Consider the following 13,175-nt stretch of genomic DNA (forward strand, 5'->3'; position numbering starts at 1 on the left):
ATCTGCAAACAGCTGAGTGTTCAACCAATCAGTTGATTCCATTAGCTGTCACTTTATTCAGCGTAATTGGATTATTTAGAGTTGGAGGCCATCTTACTCTTTTTAATGGAGTTCAGAATCATATGGGCAATCTTTATTCATGTGTGGGATGTGGACATCACTGGCGAGGCCAGGATTTATTATCCATTCTAATTGCCGGTGAGCATCCTTCTTGAGCCGCTGCAGTCCGTGCGGTGAAGGAATTCCCACAGTGCTGTTACAGATGGAGTTCCAGGATTTGATCCAGCGATAATGAAGGAATGGCAATATATTTCCAAGTCAGGATGGTGTGTGTCTTCGAGGGAAATTTGCAGGTGGTAGGCGTTCTCATACACTTGCTGACCTTATTCTTCTAGGTAGTCACGGGTTTGTTGAAGAAGCCTTGGCGAGATGCTGCAGTACACTTTGTAGGTGGTGGAGGGAGTGAATGCTTAAGGTGGTGGATGGGGTGCCAATCAAGTGGGCTGCTTTGTCCTGAATGGTGTCAAGCTTCTTGAGTGTTGTTGGAGCTGCATTCATCCTTGCATGTGCAGAGTATTCCATCACACTCCTAACTTGTATCTTGTAGATTGTGAAAAGATTTTGGGGAGTCAGGAGGTGCGTTACTCACTGCAAAATACCCAGCCTTTCACCTACTTTTGTAGGCATAGTATTTATGTGGCTGGTCCAGTTAAGTTTCTGGTCAATAGTGATCCCCAAGATGTTGGTGTTGGGGTATTTAATATTGGTAATGCCACTGAATGTCAAGGAGAGGTGGTTAAACTTTCTCTTGTTGGAGAATATCATTGCCTGGCACTTGTGTGACAGGAATGTTCTTGCCACTTAACAGCCAAAGCCCAAGCCTGAATGTTGTCCAGGTGTTGCTGTAAATGGGAAAGGATTGCTGCATTATTTGAGGAGCTGCAAATGAAACTGAACACTGTGCAATGATCAGCTAACATGCCCACTTCTGACCTTATGCTCAGGCCATTGATGAAGCAGTGAAGATGATTGGATCTTGGACACTCTCCTGAGGAACTCCTTCAGCAATGTACTGAGGCTGAGATAATTAGCCTCCAACAATCACAACCATCTTGCTTTGTACTAGGAATGACTTCAGCCAGTGGAACTTTTCCCATTGATTCCCATTGACTTTACTAGGGCTCCTTGATGCCACACTCGATCAAATGTTGCCTTGATGTCAAAGGCAGTCACTCTCACCTCATCTCTGGAATTCATCTCTTCCACCCAAGTTTGGAACAAGACTGTAATAAGAGTGAGTTGTCCAGGCAGAACCCAAACTGAGCTTAGATGATCAGGTTATTGGTAAGTGCTGCATGATAGCACTGCTGACGACCTCTTCTGTCACTTTGCTGATGACTGAGAGTCGACTGATGGGGCGGTAATTGGCCAGATTGGATTTATCTGATGAATGGTCATCGACCTGAAACGTTAACTCTGTTTTTCTGTACAAATATGCTGCCTGACCTGCTGAGTATTTCCAGCATTTTCTGTTTTTTGTTTGGATTTGTCTTGCTTTTTGTTTCGGATATACCTGGGCAATTTTCCACTTTGTCGGGTAGATGCCAGTGTTGCAGCTGTACCGGAACAGCTTGGCTAGAAATGCATATTATTCTGGAGCGCAAGTCTTCAGCACTATAGCTGGGATACAGCATTTGCTGTATCCAGTGCGCTCAGCTGTTTTCTGATATCACATGGTTCGAATTGAATTGACTGCAAACAGGCTTCTGTTTTGCTGGGAACTTCAGGACAAGGCTAAGATGGATCATCCACTCAGCACCTTTGGGTGAAGATGGTTGCAAATGTTTCAGCCTTGTCTTTTGCAATTGCAATTTCAAAACACCACAACACTGTAATCAGCATGTGTAAAAAAAGAACATGGTGCCTTTCATATCCTCAGACATAGCCAATTATGCACTTTTGAAGTGCAATTTTTGTTGTTTTGTAGGCAAATATGACAAACAATTGCACATAACAAGGTCCCACAAAAGAGATGAATCAACACATAAACTGTTTTGGTGTTGTTGGTTGAGAGAAGGTTGTAGAATTTTCATCAATGATCTCTGATGAACAGTTTATGCCCTAAATATTACCCTTTTTCTCCCCTTACAAATAATAGCAAACCTGTTGTGTATTTCCAACATTTTTTTTAAATCCCATTTTTAAAATGTAATTAGGCATTTGAGCATGATGGTACATTTCAACACCAAAGTAAAATAAACAGACCTACCTTTGAAAAAGGATCAATTCTAAAGCTTATTTAAAATCTTATTATGGGCATTCATATAAACAGCCCACTGTCTGAGCTCACAATTCTAGTCCATGCAATTACCAATAGTGAAGAAATATATTTTTGTATGATGAGAAATCAGTGCAGAAGAAATGAATCTTTTTTGTTCTGAATCACTCTGAAAATAAACGTTCCACATCAAGCCTCTAACATAATGAACTTCTATAAATATCTATATTGTATATCATTATGTGCAACTATATGTATGAAAATTATCCTCAGCACACTCTTCATACTTCAGTGGTAAAACTATAACTTGTCATCATGAACAAGATCAAAAGCTTTAATAATCGTGCATTTTCAGTGCACAAATGAAAGGAAACCCTTTTGGGTGCAACATTGCATGACCTATTGTATTACTTTGTAAATGTCAAACTCAGTAAGTATATCTACAATAATAATATCTACAAATTCACTTTGACAAAACCAAACACATTAAAACAGCTGTAAGTAGTGAAATAGTTTAATTCACAATATTTTGAGACAACTACAGAGTGCTTAAAGTAATTATGTTTTACCAGTATAATCATCACACTGTGAATGTGTCAGTGCCCAGAAACCTGTGATAATTGCAAACTTTAAATTGGATGGCATATTCTGCTTCAAGGTCCAAAATTAAGAAACCCTGCTACAGCTCAAAGGCTACACTTGTGCCATCAAAATCTATAATCTGAAGAGACAAATGCCTAAGTTGTAAGATATCACTGTCGAGTGCAAAGGACGAGAAGAGATTGCAGTTTGGCCACAGTGGAAGTTCTATCTTTGTGAAACTTCAGTTTTGACTTCAGTGCCATTGGACGGAATCTTTTTTCCTGTAATAATAGTTGAGTGAAGAGAGTAAAAGGAGTCTTGTCTCGAGCAGGAGTTTGATGCTAGTGGGAGGATACATTTTTAAGTTGGACACAAAAGGAGGACAGTGTAGGCAACTCTCCTGTTATGTGTAGAGTGCAATGTGTGGAACCTCAGTGTATCCAAGGGCAGTACATTTGCACTAAACATTGGAAAATTGAATCTCTGCAGCATAGGATTTCTATGTTTGATAAGCAATTGGCTGCACTTTGCAGCTTTAGAGAGAATGAGAGGTTTGTGGATCATACTTTCCAATATCTCCTGAGTTACCGGAACAAACTGCAATGTCAAGTCCAGAAGAAGTTTCAATGCATCAGTTTTTGGTATTTCAACAAGCCACTTCATTGTAATATTACTTCTGGGTTTGGCATCGAATGCAGACCTACATGTTTCACCTCAACTGGAACTTTTAAAGGGCCAAGGTAAAGGAGGTAGGTGTTGAGCAAAACAAGAGAGAAGGGCTGTAATAAATTCAGGACAGACACGGGCTGCATCAAGATTCAATGGTGCCACCCTTGATGTACTGCTGGTGCAGTAAGGAGTTGGAGAGAGATATTCTTCCCCAGCAACAGAAGGAAGAAACCTGCTCCTTCAACAAAGAATGCATGACAGGAAGTGGCCATGGAAGTCAGCAGCAGGAGCATTGTGCCACTTTGCTGGAGTCAGTGCAGGAAGTGCTTGAGTGACCTAACCAGGCCAGGAAAGGTAATTACAATAGGACATTCTCGCATACCATTTGTGCACATCACCCCCACCCCCACCCCAGCCTGCCTTGTCAAGCATACTCCATTGAATCACTCCTCTCACCCACTTACCTTGCAGCTGTACCCATTCTTCTCTTTTTGTGCACTCACATCCCCATCTATCCGTACACCACTGACACTCACACTCATCCTTATGCAATTTCATGCCTGTCACTGATAGTCATCCTCACCAAAAGTACTGCATCCATGAGGTGAGCACATGCCATTACAGTCACTCAACAGTCTGTTCTTTCTTCCTTTGCAGAAGAAAGCGCAAAACACTAGGGAGAAGGAAAGGATCAGAGGTGGGCCTCCACAGATAAAGTATTTGACAGCTGTAGAGGAGGAGGTGATAGAAATCAGTGGCATCTTAGCATCCCTGACCATCAGTGACGGAGAGACTGGGATCTCTCTGGTGACAGAACTAAATATCAGTTACACACATGTCGTAAAACACTCAGTCATGTTGATTTCATTTCTGCAACGAGTGAACTATGATCATCTTCATAATGCTAAGTAACAACCTTCTTATCTTGCCATACCAATTCATATATTTTGTCTCTGCAGGACCTTCATGTGTACAGCAGTCGTGAGTGGACCTCCTGGATTACAAATCTTCAGAAAAGCTGACTCCTTCTGAGGGCCATCACAGGACCCTTGCTTACCATGTGCCAATGCAGATACACGCATTTTAATAGATCCAGTTAGAGATTTTGTTGTGTTTTCACCTGGTTACTCAAACTTCACAAATGAGCACGAGCAGACAGTAATGGCAGGGACAGCTGCGGAGAGTCCACATTGGAAGGCATAGCTTTGTCCAAGCTCTGCACGGCCTAGACACAGATGCTGCATCCTGGAGGTCATTGATAAAAAGAATAATCATTGAGGGCAGCAGAAAATCTGCGACATACTGACATGGTTGCAGAGAGAGTGGAGGAGTTCACGTCAATCATGAGTGGGTCGATGTCATAGGGCATTCTGAGGATGTCTACTTCCATGGATGGATTGGTCAACTCAGTGGAAATCAATCACGGCAGTCAAATGAGTCTATGCAGGCCTTGACCATGGCCATCCAGACACTGGATACCATTATGTCTTGCGACTTAAATAGGATGTCAGCCACCTTAGTCTTGGCTTTGCAGCACATCACTGATCTGCTCCAGGCTGCTCTCCATCATTGTGACAGGAGTGAAGAGCAGCTAGCCTATGAGAGGGATGATGGCGAAATGGGATATGGATGTGAGAATTCCACTCAAAGAATTTCCACTTCCCACCCATTCCGACCTTCACCCCGCTCCCCACCCCCCCCACCCCCCACCTCCGTCAATACCTGACATGCTGCTTCCTCTTCCGATAGCTGAGTCTCCCCCTGCACAGACGCACATGCAGCAATCTTTGATGGGGCCCTCACCAGCTCCAATACCCAGAGGTCGTCAGCTAAGAGCTGCTCCGATGTCAAAGCAGGGATCTGAGCAGCATGTTTCGACTTTGGCTGAAGTCACAGGGGTCACCTCCGGCCCCAAAACCCTCCCAGATATCTACACTCATCTAATTTTGGTCTCTTGAACACCCCCAATTTTAATTGCTGTGCCTTCAGCTGCCTAGCCCTAAACTCGAGAATTCCTTCCCAAAACCTCTCCGCTTCTCTAATTCTCTTTCCTCCTTGAAACCTGCTTCTTTGACCAAGCTTTTGGCCATCTTCCCTAATAGGCTCAGAGTCTAATTTTGTTTTATAATGCTCCTGCTAAGCCCTGTGGGACATTTTATTATGTTAAAAGTGTGATATAAATATAAGTTGTTCTTGTAGTCTATAAGGGCTTTTATAAACATATAAGTGGCATTGGCAGCAAGTTTCAGACACCATATTGGTGAGGGTGTTAATGCATACATAGTGAATGGCCGCCAGAAATATGTAGAGCAGGCAGATCATGACATTAATCAGCAAGCAATACTGATTTAATGCCTGCGCCGCCCTCCAACTAACACCCTCTCTCAACCTCACACAGCTGAATGCTCATTCAGCAGCAGGAAAGATCCCTATCCACTCCCCCACCGACACTATTTAAAATCAATTGTTTACAGGTTAGTTGCTGGTTGATATATTCTGGCTGTCGCTTCAATTCTACAAGTGCTTGGTGTTTTCTGTAGATATTTAAAGTGACAAAAACCTACAGGGAGTGAGGTGGCAGGTGCTTAAGGAATTTTTGTTGACTTCAAGCTTCTGGACAACCCAATTGCTCCCAGACATGGATGCAATAGCAGCCATTCCCTTTGGAATACGGTATGACTTGGAGAATAGACAAAAGTCAGAGAATAGACAAAGGACAGAGCAGGACAAGCTGCTGGAAGAGGAGGGGGGGGGAGAAGGGCTCTCAGTATGAGACTATATCCGCCCAAGGTGTTCAGCTATCATTCCTCCACCTAAACCACAGTGAGGAACAATGTGTGTGATGTCTGCATTTCAATAAGGCCATCCTCACTGAAATCTGCAACCTGCTGCAGCCACAACTGCAACTTCAGAGCAGGGTAAGGAGGGCATTGCCAGTGGCTGGTAAGGTGACCGAGGCAATGAACTTTTATGTGTCTAGTTTCTTGCAAGCTGGAGCACCTGTTAGAAATATTTCACAGTTTGCTGTCTACTGTTGAGTAAGGAAGGGGTCACTGAGGCTCTCTATTCATTAAGAGATCATTTTTCATTCTCTCTTGCCAGAGAGAAACAGGTGGAGCATGTACACAGATTCGCTAGGATTGCAGGCTTCCCCATGGTACCTTGTACCATTAACTGCACACATGTCAACACTGTCCTACACCACAACTGAAAGGGATTCCACTCTCATTGATAAGATCATACTGTCCTTTCAATATTCCCCTTAACCTACAATTGTCCAATGAAGCGTCTAATTCTTTGTGCAAACAATAATCTCAGAAACCGCCTTGACGATCAGCTATGTTTACATTTCCTTCAGTAATTCCATCACTTCTCGTGGACGTTACCAGCTCTCTAGGGACAGGATGGAAGGTGGGGGTGACCCACTAAAATGACGAGGGAAGGCAGGGTTGGGGGGGCGGGGGTGGGGAAGGCCCATCGCCTTCCTGCTGCTGTGGCATTTACCAGCAATGGGGAAGGTGGAAGACAGTCCTCCTGCCCAGATGCCAGTTGAGCAATTTAAGTGGCCAATTAACAGACTCTCTCTGCCACTGCTAGCATATAACCAGCGGCAGGTGGGCCCACCACTATGCGGGGAGACCATCTGGTCAACACTCTGTGGCCCATGAATTGTCCCCATTAGTGGCAACCTCCCCCCCAACCCCCCCCACCACCACACCCATCCTCACCAGCGCCCCCATCTCTCGCCACTCGCCGGGGCCTGCCTGACTGGCCCCAGTGACTCCCAACCCCACTTACCAGTAGCGAGAGTAGTGTCCGTGTTGATGGAGCCCTCTCTGTTGGTGTAGACCCAGCAGTGGCCAGCGCTCCTGGTGGCGCCGCTATGACTGAAGAGCCTTCAGACCTCCGATTGGCTGGAGCTCTTGTGAGGGGGGGGGGGGGGGTGGCGGCATTCCATATTTTAATTAGTTGCTATACAAATGGAAAATGTGGTCAGGGGTCCCACAAACGGCTGAGGTGGGGTCACCCCAGGCTTTTGGACCTGTCGTTGGGGGCCCCCACTACTCCAACAGGATTCTGGTCAAGGTTGTTGAAAATTGAAAATCTTTTGTTGCAGGTACTATTCAAAGTTTGAATTGCTTTCTCTGATTTTCAAAATATATTTATTGATAGCCAATTTCAAGCATGCTTATTTTCAAAAACAACTAAGGGTGTAAGATATCCATCATTTGGTGATTGAAGAAACTAAAGACTGCAGTCTCATCTGTCACTCAAACTCAGATTGTGTGACAGCCAGTATTCAACTGTAATGTTGAAAATCACTCTGTGGTATTTAAAGCTTTACACGGGTTGGAAAACAACACACCAAATCAGTCCTGCTCCACTGAAGCACATTCCCATTGAGAAAACAATGAAAAGGAACAAAAATATGGTTCATACTGTCACAGTCTATCTGGAGGAGCTACCATGCCAGCAGAAGTGAAGGAGCTAGATGAGGACATTGTGGAGAGGAAAATACTTTCCTAAAAGCAATTGCAGCTTCATAATTTAGTACTTGGACCACAAAACAAATCAAATATTAAGATAAATAATTTACCAAATAAACACCAGCACGTTCTCATATATAACTCCCTTCCCCTCTGGACCACCAGGGAACTCAAATATAGCTTGCCAATAGGGAGCTAACTGAATTTTCCCTCCCTAAACCTCAAAGAAGAAAGACTTTCATTTATATAGCGCCTTTCACAACAGAACTACCCAAAGTGCTTTACAGCCAATTAAGTGCTTTTGAATTGTAACCATTGTTGGAAAATAGGAAATGTGGAAACCAATTTGCTTGCAGCATGCTACCACAAACAGCAATGACCAGATAGTTTTAGTGATGTTGGTTGAGCAATAATTATTGACCATGACAAGGGAGCGAACTCCCTGCGCTTCTTTAAAATAGTGCCATGGGATCTTTCACTTCCACCTGAGAAGGCAGAAGAGCCCATGGTTTAATGTTTCATGTAAAAGACAGCACCCCCAATGGTACAGCACTCCCACAGTTGTGTAATCTAGTGTCAGCCTAGATTTTGAGCTCACGTCTCTGGGCAGGTACTTGAATCAACTACCTTCTGATTCAGAGAGGGAAACCACTGAGCTGACACATGTAACTAATGTGGGAAGTACTGCAATAGTGGATGTTCTTCAGAGGTCAGGGTGAAGACAGAGGCCAGGAATTTCCTCGGAGCTGGGTTTCTGCCAAAATTCAGGAACAAATGGTTGTGGAGTGTAAACAACTCTGAGGAAATTTCTGGCCACTGTAAAAGGAGCTTAACTGCAATTGGCTGTTCTATACCTCATCTGGGCCTGTTTGGTAATCCCTTCCCTCATTTTCATGAGCACAAATGATTATCAAAATGTATTTTAAAATAAGCTGTGTACATTAAGATATTTCATTCTAAGCTGGTAGGTTTTTATGAGAATTGAAGATTCTTGTATTGTCTATTATGGATTGACCATCTTTCATGCTAACTCAGCGATTTCATCTGTTCACGCAGTCACCTTTCTCACCCACATGTGAACCTGAATTCTATTAGTGTAAGCTGCTCAAGGGGTTCTAGAAACCACTACCATCAGAATTCCAGGGTGCAACTCTCCCCAGCCCTGTACACTGGCAGGGTCTCAAACACAATGGGTGCTTATCTGAAAATGGCAGGTGCATTGCTCACAATTTATGTCAATGCAGGGTAATTGTCGCAGAAGGATTTGGGGTTCAGCTTCACAAGGAATTAGAAGTAAAAGCTCAAGGGGATAAGGCCAGAACAAATTTAATGAAATGCTGGGTTTTGTGGCAAGAGGCATAGAATATAAAAGTCAAGAAGCAAAAGAGAATCTATATAAAACCCCAATAAGTTAGGAGTTGGACACGATGCTCAGTTTTGGGCTGCACATTATAACAATGATATTGAGGCAATAGAAAGGCTACAGCACAGATTCTTTAAAATGCTGCCTGATATGAGGAAATACAACTATGAAGAAAGACTCAAAGAACTGAGTTTGTTTTTCTTAGAAATAGAGGAGATAAAAGAGAAAGATGTGTTTAAAATTATGAAGGGATGGAACAGAGTAGATAGTGATAGATCATTCCCAATTAATGAAGGATGTGGGATAAGGGAACAATAATATCAGATTAAATGTATGGGATTTAGAACAGAAAGCAAAAGGAACTTTGTTACACTGGCTGTGGAGAGCTCTAGTCCTCATTATTAGCAACACAGGACATCTCTCCACTCTCATTTACAAAATTCTTACAGGGTGTGACAGGATAGATGTGGATAGGATGTTTCCTCTGGCTGGTGAGTCTAGAACAAGGGGACACAGTCTCAGAATAAGGGACAGTCCATTTAAGACTGAGATAAGGAGGAATTTCTTTACTCAAAGGGTGGTGAATCTGTGGAATTCTCTACCCCAGAGGGCTGTGGAAGCTCAATCATTGAGTATGTTCAAGACAGAAATCGATAGATATCTGAATACTAATGACATCAAGGTATATGGGGATAGTGAAGAAAAATGGCATAGAGGTAGATGATCAGCCATGATCTGCCTGAATGACGGAGCAGGCTCGATGGGCCAAATGGCCTACTCCTGCTCCTATTTCCTATGATCTGGGATTGTTCTACTTAGAACAGAGAAAGTTAAGGGGAGATCTAATAGAAGTGTTCAAAATTGTGAAGGGTTTTGACAGAGTAGATAGGAAGAAATTGTTTCCAATGGCAGTAGGGTTGGTAACCAAAGGTCACACATTTAAGGTAATTGGCAAAAGAACCAGGGGAGATGAGGAATTTTTTTTAATATGTAATCATTTGTTATTGGAATCACTGCCTGAAAGGGTGCTAGAAGGGAATTCAATAGCAACATCTGTGGAGAGATTTGCCAAAACCACATATAAATGTCTGGCCCATTTACGGCCTGGGCCTGTGTACTCCCTCTCCCCATAACCACCTTCTCACCGCCCCTCACAAGCTCCAACTATTGGGCAGCTCAGCATGGGAACCAGCAAATTTCCCACTCTCCCCAACTGAAAAGCAGCCTCATCCTAGCTTTGCCACTTACAGCTTACCAACTGCACGTAAATGAGGCCTGGTCTTCAAAATGGTTACTGTGGCAACAGATAACACTCTCGTACTGCCTGCCTGTTGGGGCCTCAAATTTGTATCACCATTCTCCAGTCCCCATCCATGTGTTTGATGGGGAGGGAGAAAAGAGGAAACAACTGAAAAAAATGGCCAAATTTAATCCAACTTTCCTTCAAATATCTCACAATTTAATTACATACTTCCTGGAAATAGTACACTTAATATTTTTAAGAGATCATCATTTGAAAGCACATTTTAAAGGATCAGCAAAACAGGACTATTATACCTATTTTCACAAAGAAAACAAAGAAACTGCTTTTCATTTAACTTCCACCAAGATGCAATACATCATCTGCTGGATGCCACTTAACCTACTCAATAAAATGAATGATGGTCAGGTGTCTCTGGAGACATTGTTACAAAATACAAGCAGATGGAAAATTGTATCTTGGGATATGACAACTTAAGATCTACTCTTTCACCACTGAGTACTTTTTCAGAAATTTATCAAATTCAGCTCACATCCCTGCTTCTCTGAAATTGAGCAGCCTCTGGGACATAGAATGCAACTCAGCACACAGCAATATTTTTTATTTATTGGAAACAAAACTATTTCTTGGCAAACCAAAGGACAAGGATACAAATGACAACTCCGTGTTCCCTAAAATGAGCTGTAATACTGAAAGAATTTAATTACTTTTGTAAATGGTTATGCTGTATTTATTTTCATTTACCTTCTTAAAACTTTAACAATGCCTAATCAACCCAAGGGATGCAATAATGAAAAATGCATGGGAAATTGTCAATAGCAGAAGCAGGGCAGAACTGCCTCCAAAATTGCAGATAAAAATTTGACCTTCCTATTCCCAATTCTCCTGAAAGGCCATCATGGAGGCCTGCCTATTTGAGGAGATAGGCCGGCACAGTGGCGCAGTGGTTAGCACCGCAGCCTCACAGCTCCAGGGACCCGGGTTCGATTCTGGGTACTGCCTGTGTGGAGTTTGCAAGTTCTCCCTGTGTCTGCGTGGGTTTTCTCCGGGTGCTCCGGTTTCCTCCCACAAGCCAAAAGACTTGCAGGTTGGTAGGTAAATTGGCCTTTATAAATTGTCACCAGTATAGGTAGGTGGTAGGGAAACAAAGGGTCAGGTGGGGATGTTTGGTAGGAATATGGGATTAGTGTAGGATTAGTATAACTGGGTGGTTGATGGTCGGCACAGACTCAGTGGGCCGAAGGGCCTGTTTCAGTGCTGTATCTCTAATCTAATCTAATCTAAAAATGCATAAAACTGGGGCCCTGTGATGCACATTGCCATTTTGGAAGGCATTACTTTGGTAATGTAAGTTTTAAACTTATGTCATGGCTCCAGGAGGAGAAATGACTGCTCCTCAGGACTCAGCAAGAATAATGTGAGCCATTGCCACTCCAGGCATCCAGTCTGCAATGGACAACCCCTTCAAGTTTGGCACCCCATTACCCCACCTCGGACCAACCATTCTGCTAGCTGGGATGACCCAGATATTGCACTGTTCATTTGGTGGCTGCAGCTCACCAGCATCATGGGAATGAAGTCCAGCTGTCATAACAGACTAAGTCTCCTCCCAGTCTCATTGGCGGTCAGCCAAGCCATATAATTCACCCATGGCATGCCCAATAGTTAAAATCTACCCCATGAAAACAGACAAATACATAATTAGTAACAGTCTCCCATAAAGAAACAGACATCAAGCAGATGAAACTGATCCATGACTTCAATAACTGAAGACTATCATTGCTAACCTACAAAGGTTTCTGATCCACAAACTTTGGGAAAAAAAGGCTTGTAATAATATAAAACCAAATAAATGAAAAGATATCTGCAAAGGCCAATTAAGTGATCCATAATGCTAGAAGGCAAGGGATGAAATTCCACTTGGGTTGTCCCACTCATTGGTATAACCTTAGTGTTATGACCAGGTGAGAAAGGTGTCTAGGGGTCTTTTACTGCCTTCACCTTCTCTTATTGTAACAGGGTTGACCTTTGAAACACACTGTGTTTCAAACTCCCCCTTGGTGAATCCCTGTTCACCACTTTCCAATTATAAGGCAAAAAAATTAGCACAACCAGGTTTTCTCAGGTTTAAAGAAGAAAAGTGAAATTTATTAACCCTTGAACTTAAACTCTAAGTCGGTTAACGCCTACAGATACATGCCGTGCCCCGCGGTAGCATGCATACGCGATATACACATGCAAATGAAGACGAGCAGAAGAAAAATAAAGTAAAAACTTTTGAGGCAATCTCTGAGGAGGGGTTTGTACTGTGCTTTGAACTCACTGTAGTCCTTGATGGTAGATAGTCTTGCTTTTCGTTGGGGCCCAGTATTCTTCTTAAACCTTGTTCACTGTAGGAGACTTTTCATGGAGTTCATGTGTCTTCAATGGGTCTTCAGTTCTGTGAGAAAGAGATGGGAGCATACAGGAAAGAGTCTTTTCAGTCCAGGAATAAACAGCTTTTTCCTTTTCAAACACTCTGTGGTAAGTTCAAAT

At 43.0% G+C, this 13,175-nt stretch overlaps 1 protein-coding gene across 3 annotated transcripts in view; it reads right to left on the minus strand.

Annotated features, from left to right (window-relative positions):
• LOC137383375 (transmembrane protein 114) overlaps nt 1-13,175 on the minus strand; it is a 174,383-nt gene that overhangs the window by 41,109 nt on the left and 120,099 nt on the right. The gene's annotated exons all lie outside the window — the stretch shown is intronic.

This window comes from Heterodontus francisci, chromosome 24 (assembly GCF_036365525.1).
Source record: "Heterodontus francisci isolate sHetFra1 chromosome 24, sHetFra1.hap1, whole genome shotgun sequence".
In the NCBI taxonomy this organism is placed as follows: domain Eukaryota; kingdom Metazoa; phylum Chordata; class Chondrichthyes; order Heterodontiformes; family Heterodontidae; genus Heterodontus; species Heterodontus francisci.